Raw genomic sequence first — 25,515 nt, 5'->3', positions numbered from 1 at the left:
TGTGTTAGTTTTAGCTGTCTTTCTTCTTTTTGTGTGTTTATTCTAAACTTTCTGCAGGGAGCATGCATAACCATTTCCTTCTAATTCAAATACTCACTTGTTTTAAACATCAGAGGCCCGTTACCCTAGAAGAGTTGCAAGTGCCTAAACCAGGTTCTCTGGTCTCTGACACAAGAGACCCAAGTTAAAGGCCTCAGCGTAACCTCACCTCCTTTGTGGTCCCTAGACTACATCTGTGTCATCCCTTTAAGGTGAGGGATGGATCCCAGTATCTGTTATTTCCTCTATTGGTAATAAGAAAATTTTGGTTTTAGAGAAAATTCATGTGTGTGCCTGAGAGGTGGACAACCCCAGGCTGGAGCAGACATGACCAAGTCTCACTGGGTCCTTGAGGGAAGGAGAGAAAGGGAGGGGAGCTGTGTCCAAGGTCACAGTCAGGGTCAGGTATCAGGGAGGGGGCTGTGAGCAGGGATGGGTGGGGGCCTGTGGAGCCTCATGCGCCCAGGAGCTAGTCCCACAGGAGCAAGGCGTGATGTCCACCCAAGGGGCGGCTCAGTCATGGGATTCTGATGTCGAGAATCAGAAGGCTAGGAACTCAGCTGCTGGAAGCCTGGAGGCTGGCATGGGGTTGGAGGGGCTGTTCCCTGGGGTCCAATGTCAGGACCATTGCTGGAAGTTCATTTATTCATTTGTTCATCCAGCAAGCATTTCATTTATTGAGTCCAAAGATAATGACTGAGCTCTGACTATGTCCCCAGCCCAGGCACTGAGGCTCTAGTAGGGAATAAATCAGACCAATATTCCTGCCTTAAGGGAGGGCGTTCTAGTTCTAGTACAGGAGGCAGATGACAAACAAAATAAACAGGTGACATTTTCAGCAGGTTAGGTAGTGATGAGTGCTAAGGAGAAAAACAAAGCGGGGAAGGGAGATAGGAAATGGAGAGGGGGCTGCCGTATTACCCCCAAAGAGGGCCTCACTGATGGGTGACATTTGCATAAACACCCAACAGGGGCTGGGGAGGGAGGGAGTCGTGCAAGCATCTGGGGAAACATTCCTCTCAAAGACACGCAGCTTCTGTGGGAAGGAGTGAGGACGCTGTCAAAATCCAGAGGAAAGGAAAGTCACCTGAGGAACAGCCCCTGGGTGGGGTTTTTATTTGCCAAGGGAAATAAAAAGTGTGCCCCTCATGTGTTTACACATGAAAACTGAGGATCATAATAAACGATATTCAGTAAATATGAGACATATTTCAAAATCATGATCATACCTCACCTTTCCAAGGAATTGTTTATCTAACTTTATAGACCATAGCATAGAGCTGGACCTTAGCAACCATCTGGTGTCAGTGTTTTCCAAACTTACCAGAAGACCCCACTGGGGTGCTTGATTTAAAGATACAGATTTCAGCCACCCCACCACCTCTAATCCAGGGAAGGGGCCTGGGAATCTATGTGTCCAATGAGAGTCCCAGGTGATGCTGTAACAGGCAAACTAGAGAGACAGGGACAGGTCAATCCTCGTGTTTCACAAGTGAGGAAATCCAGGTCTAGAGAAGGGGAATGTCCTGCTCAGAGTGGAAATGGTCAGTCAGGTAGAGCCAGAAATAACACTGAAATTTCTCAACCCCTCCAGGTCAGTGAAAGTTTTTTTTTGGATAGCACAAAGACTAATATGACATTTAGACCTGGGCTACAACAAGACCCAAAACAAAACAATAAAAGCAAACACCAGGGCAGACAACTGTTAGGAGCATCAGATGTACCTGGGCTGAATCAGTTATTTAAACTGATGCCCAAACTCAGCGCTGAACACTCTGGCAGCTATGGCTGCAGGGCAAACAGGTTGAGTGATTCCATTTAATGGGGCACTGAAATGATCATTTGATAAGAAAAGCTTTTTCCTTTAACAAACAAAATTTAAAACCCTCCGAACCTTCACTCTTCTATTAGGACAGTTCCAGGAGAAAAGGGGAAAATAAGGAGGGAGAGAATGGCAGGAGGAGAGCTCCACCCTCTCGCAATCAGAACGATGTCTTCCATGTAACTGACCTCATGTGGGCCCTCTAGTGTCTCGACCCTCCCAATAGGCCTTGAATAACTATGTGCTTGAAGGGACCCCAGGATAGATGTCTGTAGATCTTTCTCTGATGCTGCCTAGTGTTCTTCATGAGAATGGGCTGTGAGGCCTGAAAAGAACGGTGTGATCCCGTGACCAGTTATAGGACCCCCTGGTCTTTGGAGGCCTTCCCTGGAAAAGAGGACTAATCAAGCTGCAAGCTGCTGGGGGCCGAGAGGGCGTGGGCTGCAGGGCTCCCCAAGGCCCAGTGCAACTCAGCACCTGTGGCTCTCGGCCCTGCTAGTCTGGGCAGGGGCAGTCTGGGGCTTTGTGTGTGAATGTGTGTGCTGCGTGCGTGAAGAGCACCCTGCCACACACGTGGGCACTCAGACTCCATGCTGCTCCCCAGCTGCGTGGCTGTGGGACCACATATGCTTGCTGCAGCCGCTCAGGCAGAGCTGGCCTCCTGGAGAAAGTTTGTCTTTCCAGGCCTGCTGTGCCGGCCTATACACAATGGCCTTTGTCGTTTGTTCTTCCTGTGTGGGGACAAAAGCCCTTTCAGTTGCTGTGGAATGTACAGAAAGTTCTGTGCTGAAGGGCTGCCGGCCCTGGCCAGGAATCTTGCCAATGGGGATCCTTTGGGGGACCGGGCTGCTTCCACCTGAAGGTCCCAGAGCCCTGCCCAGCTGCTTCCCCAGAAGCCTGCCGAGATCTGTGTGTGTGCGGGGGGGGGGGGGTGTCCCCCACTCCCGCTCCCCACACCAGTGCCAACCTGCATTGACCCATCCTCAGCATGGCTGAGATGCTGCAGGCCTGTTGAGGTGGGCTTGGCACCTGGCATGGGGCTTTGCTGCCTCACTCGACCCTCCCAACTCAAGGCTGCAGTGATGTTACCCCCACTTTGCAGCTGGGGTGACAGGTCTTCAGAAAGGGGACCAGGGGAGGGCAGTGCTGAGACAGCGGAGCCGGCAACACTGAAAGGGGGAAGGAAGGAACTTACAGCTCAAGGGCAGGGCCACAAGGCCTCAACCCACAGTGCGGACACTTTCATCTCCAATTTAAGCAAAACAAAATAAAAGTACAACCGAGCCTGAGGTGGGGGTGAGGGAGGGGAGTGGGGGAGGGAAGAACCTGCCTCCACAAAACCTAACAGTGGCACAAGTGGCCTTTCTCACTGCTATTTACATACCGGGGTGTGTCCACCGTCGCAGAGCCGGGGACTCACCACACAGAGACCTGTTGCCAAAAGACCGCGGGGCTGTGCTATTTTCAGAGGCCATTTTCCACGTTGCTATTGTCTGCATTTTTCTAACCAGGATGGGGCAACTCCTAGGGTGCTGAAGCCAGCCGCTGTTGAACTTTGCTCCAGTTTCAAATGTAAACGAGCAAGTGCCAGTAGGAAGTGCCCAGAAACGAGTCTGAGCCATCAGCCCCCAGGGGAGCCCCAAGCCGCTACTCCCGGGAGGGAGGGAGTGGGGAAGGGAGGGAGCTAAGGGCTGGGGAACAGTGTTGCATGTTCACAAGCAACTCAAACTGGGTCCGTCGGAGCCCTAGTCTCTGGGGTGGATTGCACAATCTTCCAATCTTCTGGGCAAAAGAGGAAGGAAGGAGAGAGGGGAGCAGAGGGGTGTGGGGATCAGCCCAGCTTTTATATGCAATCTTGTTTAAACAAGATTCTTATCGGAGGGTAATCCTACAGGTTGGGCTTTCTTATTACCTCAGCCCTCTGGGGAAAGAATATGTGACTTTAGGGTTCCAGGAGGGGTATTAAATTGCCTCTTAGAGATTAGAGCCCCAAACAAGCAGATAAAGTTAATGGAAATGGGGGGACTCCCCTGTGTCCCGTGGGGATGTTCTTCGCTCCCCATTATCCGGGTCCATATCTTCTCCTGCACAAGACGTGCCCCAAGACTGAGAAGAAAGCTGACATCTAGTTTCAGAGCAGCCTTTGAGGGCGCAGCTCTGTGCGGTAGGTTGGTGCTGAGGAGGCAGTGGGAGACGGAGGAATGAGCCTGGCTGGCCATGCAAGGATTGTCCAGTCCTGTGGTGGCTGAGCAGGTGCAGGGCATTAATTTTTAAATCTCTATTAAATCACTATTATGTGCCTAAAACTGTTAGATGTTCTGGAAAAACCCCAAGTAGTTGACGTATAATTCAATGTGTATTTGCTGTCTACCAAGTTCACGGGTACTGTCTTAGGGAAGGAACAACCGCAGCAGGAGAGGCGGGTGCTTGAGTGGGGTGAGTGGGATGTGGTCAGGCTCTGCATTCAATCTGCCTGGCTTTGAAGCCACACGTGGCTGTGTGACTAGTAAGGCTTTCTCTTTGCCTCTATTTTTCACCTATAAACTGGGAATAATTTGCCAGGGTTGTTGTGAGGATTAAACATAAAATGCTTAGCACAGTGCCTGGAACAAAGTAAATGCTCAATGGACATTAACCATCACTTATAATTACCCAAGACTCTGATCTGACCCTTGCCCTTCATGTATTTACAGCCTAAAGTGAAAAGTAAGGCATGTCCTAAAATAGAACTACCGACCTGGTTATTGCTGATAAATATGCTGTAGGTATCAGAGGAGGACAAAGACCTTTCAAGCAGGAATCTTTAAAGAAGGCTTCCCGGAAGAGATGGAGAACAGGGCCGTCAGAATTGGGTGGGAACTGAGCAGGTGAGGACAATCCAGCTGGGAGCATACATTATGCACAAGGATGCGGAGGCAGGAAAATGCCAGGCATGTTTGTGGAGCACCAGGTTGCTTTGGCTTGGCTTGAGCTAAGGTCCCATAGGGCAGTTGTGAGAAATAAAATTGGAGATTAGGTAAATCAGTGCCAGGTGGCAGACTGCGGAGTTTGAACTTTATTGTGTTTACAATAGGAAGCCCTGGGGAGGGCTTTGAGAAGAGAGTGGGTTCTGCTTCTCCTGTCTTCCCTGAGGACGATCTGGACTCACATGCTGAGATGATGCTCAACACACCATCACCAGACTTGCAGAGACTCTCATCTGCTTCTGTTTCTCGCCTACCACTATGCTGGAGGGCAGGACCCCTCCATGGTGTGAAAAGATCATTTCTTCTCTTCTCCCACCCTTGGAGCATTCAGGACCAGCTGGGAAATGACTGGAGAATGGGGATGTGGTTGGGGAGGCTGCTGCAGGTCACTAAATGGAGCTAAAGTTGGTCTGGAACTACGTTGTCCAGCATGGCAGCCACTGGCCACTTATGGCTACTGAGCACTTGGAATGTGACTACTCCAAACTGAGATGTGCTTTAAGGATAAAATGCACACCAGATGTCAAAGACTTAGCACAAAAAAGGAATATGAAATAGCTCTTTAATGATATTTTTAATATTGTTCCATGCCGATGAAATATTTTGGATATGTTGGGTTAATAAAATGTTATTCAAGTTCATCTCACTTGTTCCTTTTTACTTTACGTGACTACTAGAAAATTTAAAATTACGCATGTAGTTCGCATTCTATTTCTGTTAGTCTAGAGAAATAAAGACTGGGTGATTTACAACCTGGATAATTACTAGGGCTGTGAATATACACCCCATTTTAGCCTGTGTGGGGTGCCAGGCTCAGATTTGAACCAAATCAGCTTTATGCTCAGGATAAGAAGCTCAGGGAGGAAAGTGTGCACCCATTTTTGTGTATCAATGCTCCAAATTTCTCCCAAAGTTGGTTCCAAAATTCTGACTTTCAGTTGAGGCTGGAAGATGACAGGACATTGTGTTGTGGGGGCCACTTTGGGAAAGTCCTCACCCATGAGAGGAGAAGCTTCTAGGATGTAGGGGGTACTGGTTATTGTTTTTGGGCCTTCTGACCGCAGCTCCCTGTGTGAATCTGCCTGTGAACACTACCACCACCTGGGGCAGGAACTGGTGCAAAGGCTGGATCAACAGGCCTGTGAAAAACACACTATATGCGAAGGAAATTGCTCAAGCCGTTTAAAAGGTTCATCTTAAGGTTTTGTTGAAGCGGGAAGCCCCATAAAAAGACCGGCAGGACCCCTAGGCAGGGCCACTGCTCTCCTCCCACTAGCGTCTGGTTCCCCGACCCAGACGCTTTATCTCACTTTTTGCCTCTAAAGGGGCTAACTTACACCTAGAATTCCATTGGTTCCCTGAGCTCACTCCTCATTGGTTATTATTCTCACTTCTGATTGGTTATTACTCTCACTCCTGATTGGTTATTACTCTCACTTCTGATTGGTTATTACTCTCACTTCTGATTGGTTATTACTCTCACTTCTGATTGGTCCACTTCCCTAACTTCTGATTGGTCCATTTGTAGTACTTTATTTGCATGGAGCTCACTCCTGATTGGTCTATTTCTACAAAGCTTGTTTCTGGTTGGTCAACTTCTGTTGTACTTTATTTGCATATGATGTTGCAAAGTGTAGAACTGGCAGCCTATAAAAGGCCTGTGTAAATCTACAGGCGGGGGCCCGGAGTTTCAAGTGTTAACTTTTCTGGGCCGTTGCTGTGATAAACCTGAGTTCCTCATCTTTCCGAGTGCTGCTTGGTTTCTCGTAGGGATCCAGGTTGGTGTCACAACTGAGCTGTAACACCCAGCTGTAACCCATTTGTCTGCAACATTGTAATTACGGATTATTATTTTTTTAATTGCCTCCTGTGCATTTCAGGATTTTGCTAATTTTCTACAGAAATTTTTCTTTTTAAAAGCAGGAAGGGAGAAGTCATAGGTTCTCAGCTGCTACTAGGTGGAAGTACTCAAGGAGGGAACTCAGACAAGATGCTGCAAGTTCCCAGGCTTAATGTGAAGCAAATCACAATGGGGACGGGTTTCTTGTGAGAGTCAGAGACGCATGTCAGCCTCCCACATAGACAGGCCTGACTGCTGAGTATGGATGTGGTATGAAAGTTCAGGGTGTTAAGGAGACATACTGAACTAGGTTCAGATTCTCACCAAACACATTCCCTTCTGTGTGTCCTTGCAGATCATGTTCCGTCTCTGAGCCTCAGCTTTCTCCTGCTGGGCTGGTAACGCCTTTAAGGATAATGAATACAGGCGTACCTTGGAAATACTTCGGGTTTGGTTCCAGACCATGGCAATGAAGTGATTACTGCCACAAAGTGAGTCACCTAAATTTTTTTTTTTTGGTTTCCCAGTGGATATAAAAGTTATGTTTACACTATATATTCTAGTCTGTTGAGTGTGCAACAGCGTTGTCTTTTTAAAAAAGTATATTTTAAAAATAAATTAGAACTATGATGAGATATTGCCTCACACCAGTCAGAATGACCATCAACAAAAAGTATAGAAATAATGCTGGAGAGAATGTGGGGAAAAGGGAGCCCTCCTACTCTGTTGGTGGGAATGTGAACTGGTGCAGCCACTATGGAGGCCAGCATGGAGGTTTCTTAAAAAACAGAGTTATCATATGATCCAGCAATCCTACTCTCGGAAAAGACGTAAAACTCTGATTTGAAAAGATACATGCATCTCAATGTTCATAGCAGCACTATTTACAATAGCCAAGACATGGAAGCAATTTAAAAGTCCATGATGATTGGATAAAGAAGATATATATAATATGCTGCATCTTCTTTATCCATTCATCTATTAATGTGCACTTAGGATGCTTCCATATCTTGGCAACTGTAAATAATGTTGCTGTTAATAGCGGAGTGTATGTATCTTTGAATTAATTCTTACTTTATGGTTGGTTTTATTCCTTTAATAACTATGTAAGTTTAAAAATCTAAAGCTCTAAATGTTATTAGAAATAATGAACAGTCCATATGTATAAATTTAAAAAATATATGCAGTATATTGTGTATATTGTTTATATGCAATATATTGTATATGTGCAGTCAAATTGTAACAGTTCTACCTAATAAAATGAAAATGAAGGTAAACGTACACACACACACACACACACACACACGAATACTACTCAGCCATAAAAAATGAAATAATGCCATTTGCAGTGATATGGGTAGACCTAGAGATTATGTTACTAAGTGAAGCAAGCTCCCCAACTAGCACTGCTGCTTCTCCCACGTGTGCCCTGCCTCCATTCTTAAACCTGCCTTTCTTATTTCCAACCTCTGTGCCTTGTTCCTGTGGTTCCTTCTGCCTGGAATGTTCCTACATGCCCATCTGAGCCTTGCCTTTTCTTCAAAACTCAAGCAGCAACTTTCCTGTGAATTTGTCCTCAACCTCCCTAGTCACATAAGCTCTATGACCTTTCTCTGAAGCAAGACCAGCTATTTCTCACTTATGATGCCTGGTAGGATGGCTGATACACGATATCTAGAGCATAAGCTCCTTGAGGGCAGGCTATACACATATATATATATCTCCTCTGTAGTGTTTAATGTTCTCATATATCATTGTTGAATAACTACCCACCCTTACTGTCCAAAGTTCCTTGCTGTCCATTGAGAGCTGTTCCTATGCTATCAGAAACCCGACTGGTTGAGGCTTGAAAAATACCTTCGATGCAACGGGATTTGATCTGCATGGCCCAGAGATGGGGATTTTATACATTTCCAGCTCTTTAGATAAACAGCTGCCAATGTTTCATGTAAAGAGTCTGTGATGACATAGATGAGTCAATAAATAATGTAACACTATTTGTCAAACTGCATGCACGGCAGCAGGGCACCCAAGCTGACCTTATTCTTCATTCCCCAATTGTTCAGAAGAACAATAGATTTACTCATCTAGAGGAGGCTAGGGGAGTGGCCCAGTTCAGATCTTACGACCCTCTGACATTCGATATTCACTTTGATTGTATTACACTGTTTGAGCTGAAAAATCTGTGTGTGTGTGGAGTGGGGTGGAGGGGGTAGTTTGCACAGTAGGGGAGAAAACTTTTTTTTTAAAGCATGGGCCATGGTATTAGATGTGAATGTGAACCTCAGTTCTATTTTGTCCTAGCTATGAAACTTTAGGCAATCTCTTTACCTTGCTCAGCCTCAGCTTAGCTTCTCATCTGTAAAATGGGGATATTGTACCTACCTTGTTATCTTTGTAGTGAAGATTAATAATGCAAATTGACTGGCACAGTGTAGTGTATTAGTAAGCTTACAAGAAATGAATTTTCTCTGCTTCACTTTCCTTCCCTTCTCAGGTAACAATGATACCATTATTTGTGCTAGTAATAATAGCAGCAATAATAGTATTATAAAACCTTGTATTTTCAAAATTTTTTCTTATTTGTTTGAGTTCCAACAGTCCCTTTAAAGTAGCTGAAGTAGGGATTTTTAATTCCACTTGTCACATTAGGAGACAAATCCAAGGTCCAAGTTGCAATGAAGTAATAGAAATAATACAGTTTCACAGAGATCCTGTCTGCAAACCTAGAAATGTGTTGCTTTCCTGCACCCTAGTCTCCCTTCCCTACAACTTTTTCTTTTCTTTCTTTTTTCTTTCACTCTGTTTTCTTTCTTTCTTTCTTTTACAGGTGGGTAGGAAGGAACATTTTTTGTTCCTATACGTTCTCTCCTTATGTGATCTCTTATGCACACTAGTCTATAATTACCATCTCTATGTAGATGACTCATACAAGGATCTTTAGAGCTCTCTCCTGAGTTCCAAACTGGTACATCCGGCTAGCTGCCTATTCAACATCGATTCTTGGAGTTCTTAAATGCACCCCAAGTTTAACAGATGCAATCTAATCCAGTAGTTCTTGCTGCTTAAAACCCTTCCGTTCTTCCTATTGTTCTAAGGAAAAGGGTGAAATTAACATAGTTTACCGTGTTGTGTTGTGGGTCATCTAGCCCCAGCTACCTCTCCAGCATCACCTCCTGTGGGGACCCATCTTGAACCCCAGAGTTGGTATGAAGATTATTTCAAGCTGAGGACATTGAGGATTCAACAAGTGCAGTAAGAAGCCTTCTTCCCTTATTTAATAAAAACAGAGACTTCTGGGAAATGAAACTGCCACAAATTGCCTCTTGAGGGTAACTTTTACTCCTGAGAAGGAGACCAAGAGTAAACCTACCATAATCCCCTCCCTGGGAAAGTTTTACGACCATGAAGAAGTCAAAAAGACCGCTTGTATCTGCATAAATAAGCATTATCACAAACTTTTCTTAGGCCCCATTTGTATTTCTGGAAACCTATTTGTCTCTTCTAGAGAAACACGTTTGTTCTCCCCATAGTGGCCTTTTCTCCCTTTTTCCCTACTAAGTTAGGTCTATAAGCCTATAACTTTAACCATTTACTGAGCTACTACTTTTGGAATCTCCACTATGCCCATGGCTAATTTCTTTTCTCCTGTTAATCTATCTTTTGTTAGTTTAATTCACAGGCCCACTCATGACTGAACCTAAGAGGGTAGAGGAAAAGTTTTTGTTCCCTGGTGCCCTCTTTTTCTCTGTGCTCTACCACACTGGCTTCCTTTTAGTCTCATAATTCCTCCTTCTACAGACCCGCCCATGCTCTTTCCTTTTCCAAGAATTCTCTTCCCTTCCCTTGGCACCTGTTAACTACCACTCATTCTTAGAACTCAGTTCAAACAGTTCCTCCCAAAGGAAGCCTTCTCTGGCCTCCCAGTTTTAGGCTCTCAGGGCATCCTGTGCTTTTCCTTTGTAGCACACATAACAGTACAATTAAACTTTGTATGATTATTTGATTAATGTTTTCTCCACCAGTGAAAGCTTCTTGGTGGTAGGGGTTCTGTCTATTTTTTGTTCACTGTTGTATTCTAAGTTCCTAGCACAAAGTAAGCACGCAAGAAAAACAAAGTACTGAATGAATACATGAATAAAGGATAGAGGAGCAACTCTGCACCACTCCCTCCAGGATACCCCTTTGAAACCCCAGACAGGTGGATCCTCTACATCACAGCTCTTTGAAGACTGGCCATGTAACTGGGGCAAAGCAATTTCAAAAGAGCCAGTGTTAATGTGGGGAAAAGGTGTTAACTCATTACAGTGGCAACTGTCCTGGTCATGGATTACATGACAGTTTATTTGAGAAAGATTGACCCAGAAAACCATCCCACAACATGCAACATGCATGAGAGAACCAGATCAAATCTAAAAATAGCTCCATCACTGGAAATAGAAACACTTTAGTGAGGAATCTGCCTCTCTCCTTGCAACCTCTACCCTTACAGAGATTTTACCCTTATGATTGAACTACAGAATCCCAGGGTGATAGTGCTGACCTGGTTAGATGCAATCTGGTCTACTGCTCTCATTTTAAAATGAGAAAATTAGGACCAGAGAGGCTTAGTGACTTCTCTCATATCACCCAGGTAGTCGCTTGCAGAATCAGGGCTCAGACAGAGACTTTCTGCTTCTCTTCCACGGTGATACTGGTTTGACACCTCCAAGGTTTTAGACAGCTCAGATGCTAAAGACCCTGCAAAATTTATGTTCTTTTGGGTCATCCAAAAGGGAGGTAGGAGAGCCAAGTTTACTTCCCACTTCTTTGGTTCACTGTCAAAATGAACAGGAACTTGGGTTGCGGGGATCCCAGAAAACCACTCAAGATCCAGGAGAAGGATACCTGGGATGGAGACTGGCCTATGGCAGCATGGAAGTCAGGAGCTTGGATTCTGAGGTCTGGTCTTTGTTCTGCCACCTTATAGCTTGGACTATCACTTGGGCAACACATGTGTTTCTCTAAACATTTGTTAAATAGGTTGATAATACTGGCCTTAGCCATCTTGAGACTCAAATAAGATAATGTACTAAAGAACTTTAGCATAAAGCCTGGCATTCTGGCGGTCAATACATGGAGATATTGTTCATTTCCTTTCCAATTCAAGTTCATAAACATTTGTGGACAGTCTGCTTTAAAGGCAAACCATCAGGGAGCAGGTAATTATTTGGGGGGAGAAAACTCAGCCCTCCTTCCAAATGACACTTCTTTCCATATGTTAATATATTTAATCAGGTTGCAGTCAAGTCCCACCAGCCAGCTGAGCCTCTTTTGGTGACTTTGCATATCTATTCTCTGATCCATTAGTCACAGGATTTTCAGGTCAACATCTGGAGCAATCTTGGTGTCCTTACTCCCAAATTCTCAGGTAGCTTTTCCCTGTACCACCCAATCACTGACAAAGAGCACTCATGAACGCTGGAGACCCTGCCCAAGAGAAGATGGAAGGGATCCTCTTTCAAGCCTTTGTAATTATGCTATAAAATTTTTTTGAATTAGATTGGGAATATTTTGAGTTCCTGAAATCCCTTATCTGCCTAAAAGCGGAGACTCCCAAAATAACTCAAAAGAACTCAACTGTCATAAACCTCCTTTCCAGGAGCAACTGGAATCTTTTGAGAGAAGTCAGCACCACACCCAAAGAGACATTATCACCAAACAATCACATCTCCCATCCACTTGCTTAAGGGCCCATTTTTCTTTCCTATGCAGTGTCTTTCTCCCTCTTCCATTCACTTCTTAAGGTGTAATGAAATAAAATTCATATTTTATGGCAAGATGAGAAAAATTTAAACATAATTTTTTTCTTTGCCTATTTGGGCCTCCTGCCTCCCCTTTAGTGTGTGTTGTGCATCTGCATTAACCAGGTCTCCTTAGGAGATAACATTCCTTCTTATCTCATCAAGGGTCACAATTATTTAGGAGATAACCTTCTTAATTTGTAAGGGGCCTAGATGACCTGTGACCCACTGCTCTTGTATGTGTAGATCTGGATTGTGTACACTGTTAATAATACCTCATTTAACGTACAGCTCTGTCTCAAAAAAACATGTAACTATGCTTTGATCTCTAATGGGTGGAACAGTTCTCCAGGCTTTCTGAGGGGCTGTTTCTGGATTATAATCCTCAGTTTGGCTAGAAGAAAATTTTCCATTTCTTTCTTAGATCGACTGATTAATTTGGTAGATAAGCCCCCAATTTGGACTGCTTCTTTGAATCACACTTCTTTGTGAAATCCCATACAAATGTGTTTATAATTCATCTTTTCTCCTGCTAATCTGCTTTTTGTCAGTTTAATTTGCTGGCTCTCACATTTAGAACCTAAGAAGGAAGAGAGGGAGTTTTTCCTCCCTAACAAATATGATCATGGGACCACCATACTATTCATAACTAAAAAACAAAACACAAAATTAATGTAAGAAAGTTTAAGTGCTTTCCCCTTCCCCTCCTACCACCAAATATTAAATTTTTTCAAAAGAATTGTCTCTGGCATCTCTGCTTTAGCAGTGCCTAAACACATCTGCATATTGTGTGATCCAGTATCGTTAGTCCTAATTTTACAGACCAGGAAGTAAAGGCTGGAGTTGAGGGCAGATTCAATAGGTAAGGAGTGGAGTCAGAACAAAGTGAAGCCTGTTGAAGGAGTTGAAGCCTTCTACTGCACGTCATTAGCCAATCCTTTAGACTATTCACTGTTTTTCCTTGTGGTCAAGGGCACTGAGATAAACATCTTGGGGCATGAAGCTTTGGGTACATGTAGCTCTGAATCCTTCCATAGAATAGCCTCTAAGAGGTAGAATTTTGAACTCAGAGCCTACAAACACTTAAGCATCTGACTATGTTATTTATTAAATTATCTGGTAATAGTTTCTCATTTCTTAGGAACCAGAAAATCCGGCACTCAAAGTTGCTGCTTCTACTTTCCAGAAAGGAAGCTTTGTTCAGGGAAAATAAAACAAAACTTAGAAATAAAACAGAGAGATGTTTGTGCGACCTTTAATATCATATGAGAACATACCCTAACAGGCCCAGCTGAGGGTCAGCTGAGTCTCTGAAAGAATATAACTTTATGTGATGAACAATTGATTATTATTGTTATTTCAACAATTTAACAGTTTCGGGAGGTCTTACTGTTACCAACCAGAATCCTTGGACTCTAATCAATAGAAATTGATAAAAGGCCAGACGAAGCATTCAGGCAAGGCTTTACTGGGACTCGTACAGCAGCATGGGGGAGCAAGAACAAGAGACAGGTGCTCTTGCTTGCTTTCTGAGGAGAGTGGGCTGATTCTTTAAATAAGTTGAGTGTTGGGCTGGAGGGGTGCCTTAGGTGCTCTGCCCAGCCCCTTGGTGGTGCTGTGTGCAGGATCATACGCAGTACCCTGCTTTTGCTCCCAGCACCTCTGAAATAGCATTTGGTCTGTGCCCTTTTTGCATCTTGTTCATAACTGCCCCAACTGCAGCATGCATGCTGTTATTTTTAATCCCCTGTAGTTTCTTTGTTTTCTGTTGCTCGAGATGTTTGTCCAGGTGTAAGTGCAAGCACACTGATAAAGGGTCCCAGGTCCCTGCCTGTCTCACTGCTGCCCCCCCAAGGGCTCCCTAAAGTAGACAGCAGCGCCTAGACCAAGATCCAACAGAAAATATAATTTTGAGATCCTTAGATCCTCCCCAGCCTACCTGTTTCAGGATTACTTCAACCAACTAGTGAATTTATGCAAGGATATGGCAAATTTGGGTCATTTTCACTGCTCTTATGCATCAAAGTCTGATGATTACACCTACCTATCTGTTAAGATGTCTTTGTCTTTCAAAAATTAGAAACAGAAAATGCAATTCTTCAAGTCATGTCTATCTGCCTATTGGAAACTGGTAGGACCTGGCTATTGGCTTTCAGAGGAGAATTTGAAAGGTGTGGTCTGGGTCCCAGAAGTGCTGACCAGAGAAAAGACCTGGTAGATGATGTTGGAGGTTAAATGCCTGTTTTCCAGATTAAAGGCTGGAAGCCTGGGTAAGGGTCTGTGGTACCATGGTTTGTGCTAGGAGGTCTGAGAAAGCTTACAAAGGTGACATAGAGAGCCCAGGTCTCTTTGTTCACATGTCTTTGTTTAAAGGGTTCTATGGGATGGAACCATGAAAGATCCCCAGAGTGGGTGGGGAGAAAGTAGTGGCTTACAGTTTCTATCTGTCCAGCTCTGTGGTCTCACAGTTGTTTACCTGCAGAAGTTTATTTTTGTTTGTTTTTTTCTGGAGGCACATGTGTCGGTGTTGGCCTTTGCATCTGACCCATGGCTGAAGTTATAGTACTGATGTTTGTGGTGCTTATTTGTGCATCAGTAACATTGCCCCTCCCCAGAGGAAAAAGAATTAACCATTTATGACAACTGTAATTGAAGCCCTGCATATCAGTGATTGGCTTTGTTGGGGGAAGCTAGATTAACACATCCTAGGACTCTATCATTTGTACTCATTATAGGGAGCTCAAAAGAATGAAAAGAAAGGCAAATAGTATTAAGCTAACAATCAGCACTCTATTCTAAAAATGTACCAAGGATTTGTTTCAATCAAGTATAGTAAGACATGAAAACACAGAAATGATTGTCATGGCTAGAAGTTTATACTCACAGAACCCTAGAAACGGGAGTCAGGGCATGCTGTGCAGGGCCACATGGGGAAGCACCAGGGTCAGTCAGGAGACAGGAGGAAGGAGCATGACCTCCTTTATTGGTGTTTTTATGGGAAGGAATGGGCAAAGCAGGGGTAGGTATATCAAGTCAGTTTAAGATTAGTTAGTTTAAATGATTTTGGTGGGCTCTGGGCTGTAGAGGTAGTCCCTAGTTGTCTGGCATCTAACCTTGAGGTGACTTAGTGCCAGGGGAATATTGACTTGGTGTGTGACAGTTTAATAAAAGAGATGGTTGAGGGTGTGGGCACTGGATTGGTTGGTATATATATATCAATGGTGTATTTGCAGAGGGTGTTTGCCTTCTAGGAATTAGCTAGTCCTGGGAGGGGCAGTCTGTTCAGGATCAAGGTCTCAAATGTCAAAGCATTTTGAATATGAATACAGAAAATTAGAAAATATAGTCAATATGTTGTCATTTAAAAAACACTAAGGAAACTTCTATGAAGTATTTTAAACATTTGATAAATGAATGCAGAATTATATCTGGATCCATATTCACCAATACTCCTATAGAGGTGAATCCTTAAACAGATAAGAATGATTTGATAATTTTGGTTTAAAAACAGTTGTACGCTTTACCCTGATTTTATCACAGTGTGGAGTGTAATATAAATGTACATCTCATTTTAGGTAAGATTTTGGGGTTTTTTTGTTTTGTTTTTTTTTTGGAAAACCTAATTAATTTGGACTTTCTGATTTTTTGATACTGGTTATATGGGTTAGACAAATTATTATTTCAACAAAATATATCAGGTTATGAGAATGTAAATACGTGCATTCAACTAAATTGATGACAACAAATGTGTTAGTGAAAAAGAAAAGAAATGGATTGGTTCTTGTGAATTTCAGACAATGCTTCAAATCTTTTGGATTTCATTACTTCACTTTCAATATCCGTAGAAAATTTCTGTCATCTCTCTGACAAACTTTTAATATTAACAATGATTGTGTTATTTTGTAATTGCAACTTAAACATAATTTATAAGATCCTCAAACAACCTTAAGACTTTAGACTAATATAATTAATTAGTGAGAAGTGTTTGGCTACTTGGAATGTTATTAAGAAAATTAAAATTCACAGAGAGATAGAGAGAAGAGTACTGAGTCTCCAAGCATAGGTTTTACCTTAAAAAAAAAAAACCAATGAAGTGGTAAAGTCGATACAATATATATTATACTTTGTCTTGTAATGTAAGGTTAATTATATCTTAAAACTAAGATTGTGATCTAACTTGATAATTGTATGTTTAAATATATAAATATTAAAATGAGTACACAAAATAAATTATATGTGATGAAGAGAAAATGCATGGTTCAAAATTGATCTTGCAGTTTTTAGTGTAATTTTCACTAAAAGCAGTAAAAAAAAATTACTTTCTGTGTAATCTGCCCAGGTAGCAGAGGTGCCTCATGCCAGCTGAGTATTTTCCCTTGAAAGCTTAATTTATAGTGCTTTGAAACAAGCATTGAAAGTTTCTCACTTCTGAAAGAGCTATATCACCTAATCATGATAATGATGACGATGTTATCTTCTGCTGTGTTTATTTAAAATATTGCACTGTTACTCTTGTTTGCCAGTTAGCCAAGCTCCAAGTATTCTTTATTATCAAGCAGCAATGCTTCTGTTGGAAAGCAGTGCTCAGTCTCCACTGATGATTCTTTTTGATGTTTCCTTGCCCTGAAATTCAGAAGAAAGTTGGCAAAACCTTGTTTACGTGCAAATCTCATTTGGCACTTCCTAGATGCTGTTTGGTAGCCCCCCAAAATCTACTCCTCTGCCTTATAAAAGAAAAAAATGCTAGAAATACTTAGGTATTGGTAATACTTAGGTTTGGTAATCTCCATGCTTTTACCACTCAACTGATAGAGCTGCTGTGTTTATCAAGCTCACAATAAGGGGAGGAACTATCAATAAAAAAGAAAAGCTCAACTCCCCTGAGTCAGTTCTGAACAGGTAAAGGGTCACCTCAGTGGCTGTTCGCCTTTTAGGATGGATAGACACATACTCACGTTCAGGTATGTAGACTGACATAATAACCCCCAACAAATTGATTTTTAAGATTTTTTCCTGTGTTTAAAATACTCTTGCCAACCAGTATCAATTGCAACACACACTTTATTGGATGGATTTGAAGGACCCTGAGATTTGTCAATGTGCTAAAAGACCAGAATACATTTTTACTCCAGAATTGCTATGAAGTGATCATGTATTACACCCAATAGAAGATTCTACTCTTCTGCATTCTGACCTTATAGGTTACTGTAGTCAACTAACCAGTCAGTGAGTTTTATCATAAGTGGTTTCTGCTTACTGATCTGTTTATCCTTTCACTTTGTCTAAGTGACTGAACTTGCTACAAGCTCTAGGTCAGAAATTAAGTCTTTTGAAAGAAACATGAAAAGAATAAGTAAGGATTCTACCAGGTACTCAACTAAAGACACTACAAGGAACAGACTGATGGGTACAGCCTTCCCAGTATGGCTTCCGGGATTCTGAACTATAATGCACACAAGAATGTCTATGCAGAGGCTGCAGTGGGCTGCACGCTGTCCACCCAGCATTCATTCAATCATTCCTTCCTGAGATTTCTACCTACAAAACTGAATTTATCTATTGAATGAAAGTCTTCCTAACTCTGGCTCCCAGGGCATGGTTGCAACCCTCTCCTGTGGCTTGTGGTCTTGCCTGCACTGACTCCAGGCCATCCCCTGGCCAAAATAGGATGGTTCTTCACGAGTGGTCACCCCCAATCAACAGGATCAGTCTCGGCTCGTCTGGGTCTACTGAATCAGTCAAGAGGTCATCAGGAGATGGAAATCACCCCATTTATTTTAACAGAGTTCAAAATAAATCATTGTTGACGAGTTGTAAAAAAGGTAACTGACAAGGCAAAATGAGAATACTAACCAGTCACAGATGTAGGAACTGTGGGAAGCTCCTGCCAGCCCTGGGCTGAGGAAACAAAGAGGTTGGAATGACTAAAACTTAGACCATGGATGAGGGGTTCTGTGGAGCTGGAGCTTAGCCTCCGACGAGGGACTACTGTCTGAACCCTGCTGATGCCGCCGAGGGAAGTGCAGTGAAGGTGATTGTGCTGCTTCCTGGAAGGAACGCCAGGTGAGGATGTGTTGCTGGGGTGACGCTGTCAGGAACAGGTAGCAAACAGGAAGGAGCAAATCCCATGTCCGGCTCCAGCCCTTCAGGCTCCTGCGCTTACCTGATTACCTGGTGGAGCCTGTCAGGGAGCAGCTGGCAAAGAAGAAAAGTGCTTGTATGCAGCCCAGCCAGCGTCACAGGCAGAGGAGAAAGGGTGGGTTGGCAGCTGAGAGGTAATAACTGGCACACCAGATTTTTCTAGTTTCTTTTTAATTTCCTAGTAAATAAACCAGAGTTGTGATTTCTTTACACTTCTCTTATTAGGAGTTATCTTCCCTTTCAAGACTTCGGACTTTGGTCTCACTGGCATAATATTCACTTCTTTTCTTGTGCAAAGCAGTGTTCCTGTCTATATTATAGACGCTGGGGCTTTTTGGTTGTCTTTTACTGTGATATTTCATGGTCTACCTGTCCAGGCCATAAGATCTTTAAAAGAAAGTGATACGTCATATGATGTTGCTTATATGTGAAATCTAAAAATGTATATATAAATTGTATTTACAAATCAGAAATTGACTCACAGACGTAGAAAACAAACTGTGGTTACCAGGGGGTAAGAGAGGGGATGAGATAGATTAGCAGTTTGGGATCAATAGATAACATTTTTCTATATATAAAATAGATAAACAAGGACCTACTGTATAGCACTAGGAACTATATTCAATTTCTTGTAATGAGCTACAATGGAAAAGAATCTGAAAAAAACATGTATATGTATAACTGAATCACTTTGCCGTACACCTGAAACTAACATTGTAAATCCTCTACACATCAATAAAAAAATAAGAATTATTTTTAAAAAAAGACTCTGGAAAAAAAAAAAAGGAAAGTGAAAAAAATGCTATCCCCAACAGTGCCTGGTGCGGGGCCAGGACCACAGGAGGGCTGGATACTTACAGAATGACTGGCTGACTGAATGAATAATGTGGTTTCTTAAAAGAACTCTTTCCAGGTCATCATCTTCGCTCTCCTGCTCACACACAGCTCTGCCTCCTCTCCACGTGTGGCCAGTCAAGAATGGTCATCTACTTCATCTCCAGGCTGGGCCAAGGTAGTCATTTGCTTTAAATGACTGGGTTAGAAGCATCTGCCATCAATAAGCTTGGAAACAGGAGCTGGTGAAGGGCTTTCTTTGCAGGACCCAGGGCTGTGGGGGGGATTCTAACAAGCTAGCTGGGGTAGACTTGCAGTAATACCTACATTCCCCAAACACCAAGAAAAATGCCCAGGGGGAAATTTCATGACGTGGGACTTCCTGTGATCAGTGCAGAGCTATGTGCCTGATTTCATGCTTACAGAACATGGTATCTACTGCTTCACTGCAACGAGAGAGTCACCACTTCCTGGGGGAGTTCTATGGCAAGGAGAGGAGGGACAGGAAATAGCATTTATAGTAATTTTGAACTTGATGTAGATCAGGCTTTTTAAAAAACTGCTCATTGGAAACAACAACTGATGAATGGATACACTCAACAGAGTATATCTATATAATGGCAGTCTTGTTCAACAATAAAAAGAAACGAATTACTGATTCTGCTACAACATGAATGGACCTTGAAAACGTGTTATGTGAAAGGAGCCAGTCACAAAACATCACACTGCATGATTCCCTTTATAAGAAATGTCCAGAATAGGCAAATCTAGAAAGACAGAAGGGAAATTAGCAGGTGCCATGGGCTGAGGGGAGGGAGGAATGGGAAGTGACTGCTGCAGGTGTGGGTATTTAGTTTTACTTACAGGAATTTTTTTTATTGTTATCATTGCAATCAGGAAAGTATGCAAGTGTGATGTTGTCATTTCAGTTACCAGGGTAACAGAAGGCTGGCATAACTTAAATACGTGACAGATTAAAAATATTTATCTTTAGCTGTAATAGTACTTCTCCTATCAGAGCTGCTGATTAAATGGGACTAATTTCTTTTGTCTCCTCTCTCTTAGCCTGCAGTCTCTGATAGATACGTTCACAGCAGTTTGTTGTTAGCAATACGGTCCAGAATAGATAGCAGTAGAAAGAACTGAGGAGTCTGGATGAACCACCAGCAATAAAATCAGCCCTGAACCCTGGAAAATTGGCTGAAACATAAGGATCTATCACTGCAATGAATGTCCAATGGTTTCAGATAAAATCAAGAATGGACTTGATTTTCAGTGCAAGAGCCCCATATTAAAAACACTATTAAAATGTATTTTAACATTAGCAACCGTGCCATCCCTGAAATATATGTGACAGCTCAATAAAAATCCCAGAAAATGCAGCGCTTAAGGAGAGATGAGATGCATGAAGTTGAAAATTAAATTCATTGGAAGTAGGCTACGAAATAGTGTTCTTGTTTTCATGGTGCTAATACACCTTTCAGTGACACCATGCATATTTAACTGGAGGCAATGTTGTTAAATACAAACAACAAATAATTCATGGTGACTGGTCAGCGTTTATATACATTGATACAAATCAGTTCATGTCCAAAAGAGCATGTAAGCATAACATAATTGTGAATGTGTTCTTTCAACAGTTGGATGTCACGTCAGTAATGCCATTTGATGTCTTCTACCTCTTCTTTGGGTTTTGTCCAATATTTAAGACATATTTAATAGGATGTTAAAGGTAAGATAACTATATTTAATTGTCTTTTTTTAAATTGAAGTATAGTTGACGAACAATATTATATGTTACAGGGCTCCCATAGAGTGATTCACAATTTTAAAGAGTTAAACTCCATTTATAGTTACAAAATATTGGCTGTATTCTCCATGTTGTACAATATGTCTTTGCAGTTAATTTTATACCTAATAGTTTGAGGTACAGGGTTTTTTTGGAATGTGATGAAAATGTGGGTGGCAGTGATGGTTGAGCAACCTTGTATTAAAAACCACTGAATTGAATACTTTAAATGGTGAATTTTACGGTACGTGAATTATATCTCAGTTTTTAAAAAGGAGAGAAGTAATACTGTGAAAAATTCAAAACCATTCACTGGCACCATGAGTTCCCTGCTGCAGTTTTCTTAATGACTGAATGCTACCATGGCTTTCAACATTCAGCATTTCATATAACATGGCAGTGGCAACTGATTTAAAAAGTTGATGGCAAATGTGGGTTTTACAAGGTGCCTCCCATAGAAGTTTACAGGCTGAGTTTACTTCAGACTCAGATTGGAAGGTCTGGCCAGATGACTTCAGAAGCTGTGACAGTGTGTGCGGTGCGCCCTAGCAATTGTGGTATTTCTTCCCAGTAGAGGTGATTGTCTGTTTAGATGTAAGTTATTGAAAGACAAGGACCATATTTTCTCCATCTCTTGTGCCCCCACATCTATCTATGTTCCATATGTAGAACATGGACACGAACTTCTTCCCCTTTTCTTTAATTGTATCAGGGAAAAAACAACAAGAACACAGCTCCATAAAATCCAACACTGAGTTTGATCCACTTACTTAAATAGATGGAAGCAAATGGTATCACCCTCTCCCTTCAAAAGAGCAGTGCGCAGGAATTCACATCAAACATAGTTAAGGACATGCACGAGGAACTTCCTGCTTGTATATTCTCTGCACGAAAGTACAGAGCACTTAACTTTCTCCTCCTCATCTTTCTACATTTTGCTGCCTTTCTCTGTGTGAGATCCTCTTACCTCAGGACTCTCTAATTTGCAAGGGAAAGAAAAAATTCAGCTCAAATTTCCAGAAGCTTCAGTTAGAAAGGCACCAAGGAGGTGGAGAGTGCAGTGTGCCAAGCAGGGGTTATGTGCCCATCACTAGGCTGTGGGGGCCTGGGCGTCATTTGGCAGAGTTCTAAACAGTTCTCTGTACTCTGTCCCCTTTTGCTTTGTTGTATAATATTTTTTATTAAAATTTTTTTTATTGAAGTATAGTTGACTTGCAGTGTTAATTTCAGGTGTACAGCAAAGCAGTTCAGTTTGATGTATAATATTATTAGTTGCATTAGTTATCTAATGTGGCATAACAAATTACCCCCAAACTTATGGGTTTAGAACAGTAAACATTTATTATCTCAAATATATTCTGTTGGCTAGGAATTCAGGAGTGGCTTCGCTCGGTGGTTCTGGCTCTGGGTCTCTTCTGAGGTTGCAGGATCAAGACATCAGACAGGGCTAAAATCCTCTAAGGCATGATGGGGAAAGTTCATGCTAGCTCTTAGCAGAAAGTCTCAAGCCATCATCATGTGGACGTCTCCATGGGGCTGCTCACAACATGGCAGCTGGCTTCTGCTGGAGCAAGTGCTCCAAGAGGACAGGGTACAGAGAGCCGTGTGGAACTCTGCCAAGTTATCCTAGTAGTTATTCTAGGGGGAAGCTGCAATGTCTTTTAGGGCAGGTGCTCTGAGGTTACATCCCATCATTTCCACAATATTCTGTTGATCACGCAAGGAAGCCCACGGTGTGAAGGGACTACACAGGGGCATGAACCTCAGGAGCGGAACCATCATATGGCCATCTTGGAGGCTGGCGGCTACGAAAGCCATAAAATAAAGGACATTTTCAATGGAATCAAATGGGAATTTCCCTCTCTGTCCCCCAGTGCAAACCCTAAATCCCGGTTGTGACACTTCAGAAGAGCAGACTGCACCTGTTTGCAGCAGATCCAGAGGAGTGAGCAGGGATTAGACAGAGGAAGGAAAATCCACCGAGGATAGCATTGGAAGGGTCTAGACTCACCCATCAGAAAAGAAGGAAAGGACTTGATTGGAGTCTATAAAGGGTCTGGAAGAGAGTCCATCTCGCTCAATTACAGGAGAATAGAGAAGGCTCCCCTTTTTGAAGCCAGAAAGTTGTAGGAACATTCAAAGCTGCCCTCCAATGAATCCCAGTCCCCTGGGTGATCCGGTTTGACAGCGCAGTCAACACTTCCGGAGGCGAGGTCACAGTTCAGCCTGGTTCCTCCAAACTGCTCCTTGGCAGTCTCCCTAGGTTTGAAACCCTGCCCTAGAGGTGCCACGTGCACAGTTTCTCAAGTGAGACCTGGTCCTATTTATGCTGGGGTCCCAGGTGGCCTCGTTAGAATAAAGCAAATGAAGGGATCTGGGCAGCTCACCCTGCAGCTGTTTTCCTTGTCCGTTGTTTTGGTTGGTGAGTTTAGTCCTGAGGTTTCCTGGGTGGAGTTGTCGTGCTAGATTAAACCATGTCTAAAGATCTGATTCATATTTGGGGTGGTGGCTGGATCCCCCTCTTCCACATAGTTGTGGCTTTGAGAGACTGGAGTTGTCACAGGGAGGCGTGTGTGTTTTTGCACGTGTGTGTGATTGTGTGTATGTGTGTGTGTGTGTATGTTCATGTGTGTATCTTGGGCCCTTGAATCTCTTGTCGTTTGCTGTCTGGAAACTGTAGAGAAATTACTGCCAACTGAACTACACCGTGGTTGAGCGGTTATGTTTATATTTAGTATAAATATAGCTGATCTAAATGACTTGTGTTGTGAGTAGGAACACAAAGTTCAGGAAGAAAATATGGGGAAAATGGAAAAATCCTCTTTTTCCCGAAGTTCAAGGAGTGGCTTCGCTGGGTGGTTCTGGCTCCTGAGGTTACAGGATCAAGATGTCAGACAGGGCTAACATCCTCTAAGGCATGATGGGGACGGGACTGGCCTACGATTCAAGTTTGGTTTTGTGCAATATGCCCACACATGCCTCCTTTGTCCCCGGGACCAGGATGGAGGTGTCTGTGCCACAGAAGCCTCCAGGCAGATTTGGGGTGAATTGCTTTCTGCTTTACTTTAGGATGACTGTGTCTGGTCCTGAATTGGGGAACTGAAGAGCCCTGGGCTGGTCCTAAGAAAGTCCTGGGTTTGCATCTTGCTTTTGTCTCCATCCAGTGCTGCAAACTTGAACAGGCCTCTTAGCTTCTCTGAGCTTCAGTTTTGGCATCTAAATTAGAAGTGGTAAGACCGGTCTGGCCCAACTCACAGGCTCGCGGGGAGGATGAACTAGGATAATGAAGGTGAATGTGAGATATTTGTGTGTGGTATTGTTATTTTTTGATCAGGCACAGGTGAATAAGTACATGTCAAGCCACCACGGGTGTAGCCTCCTGCTGTCTGCCACTGGGCATTGCTTATCAGATGAGGACAGTGCTTGTCAGTGTCCTCCACCTGCTGTAATAATGGCTCCAGATCACAGGGCAACTGGCAGGGCTAGGGCTAGGCTTTGTGGGGCTTGATGCTCATACAATTTAGGGACACTCTCCACAAGGAAAAAAATGTGAACACATAGCTTGGACCTCTGTGAGGTCTGAGGCTTTTTTAGCTTGAAGATAATTCTGCCTCTGGCTTCTGGACTCAATGCATGTCTGAGCATTAATGGGAGCAGGCCAAGTTTCAAACAACCTTTCCCCCACTGCATTTTCTGGATTGGGAATTTCAGGAGCCTTCCCAGATGGTGGAGCTAAATCACACTGTGATGTACTCTGAGCAGCCCCTGCCTGGCTGTTCCTCAACTCACTCCGGGCTGGCTCTTCTCTGATCGTGATCTTTACCCTCAAGATCCTTGTGAGGCCAAAGCCAAAGCCCTCATAGTGCAGGCAGAGGAAATGTGGCCCAGAGATGGGCAGTGACTCACCTGGGGTCACACAGCCTGTTAATGGCAGAGGAAACTGGAGCTCCTGTGTTCCATGCAGATTTCTCTTTCCACCATGTCCCCTTGAGTCTAAGTCTTCTTGAAGTTATTCCTGACTGTCACCCATCTTCCATCAGGAATCTGCTGTCTTTGAAACTGTTTGGCAGTTATTTAAGCTTCTCACTGAGGAGAGCTGTATTCACTCATCACTGGCAGAACGGGTTGGCTTTGAATGTGGCTAGTGTGGACTCTTGTGGCCTCTTCCTAGCTCTTCCCTGGGGTCTGGCAGCACTGTCAAGAGGTCAGGCCTAAACAGCCTCCTCACCCTAGACTTGGCCATAGGCTTTGCCCCCTGCACACCACCAAGAGGTCCCCGGGCCCTGGCACCTGTCCCCTGC

At 43.2% G+C, this 25,515-nt stretch overlaps 1 long non-coding RNA gene across 3 annotated transcripts in view; it reads left to right on the top strand.

Moving 5' to 3' along the window:
- Positions 1–6,504: 6,504 nt before the first annotated feature.
- Positions 6,505–25,515, top strand: part of LOC123612062 (uncharacterized) — a 103,158-nt gene continuing 84,147 nt past the window's right edge. For 2 of the 3 annotated variants that reach the window (XR_012498956.1, XR_012498957.1), the window contains exons 1-2: positions 13,512–19,603; positions 21,066–21,157. This is a non-coding gene — a long non-coding RNA (uncharacterized LOC123612062). Of the gene's footprint in view, positions 6,606–7,022; positions 7,159–13,511; positions 19,604–21,065; positions 21,158–25,515 lie in introns of those variants that run through there. The other variant, XR_006719230.2, reaches the window with a different exon arrangement.

This window comes from Camelus bactrianus, chromosome 15 (assembly GCF_048773025.1).
Source record: "Camelus bactrianus isolate YW-2024 breed Bactrian camel chromosome 15, ASM4877302v1, whole genome shotgun sequence".
In the NCBI taxonomy this organism is placed as follows: Eukaryota; Metazoa; Chordata; class Mammalia; order Artiodactyla; family Camelidae; genus Camelus; species Camelus bactrianus.
Note: the sequence above shows the minus strand (reverse complement) of the source record. Positions and strands in the feature narration are given on the sequence as shown.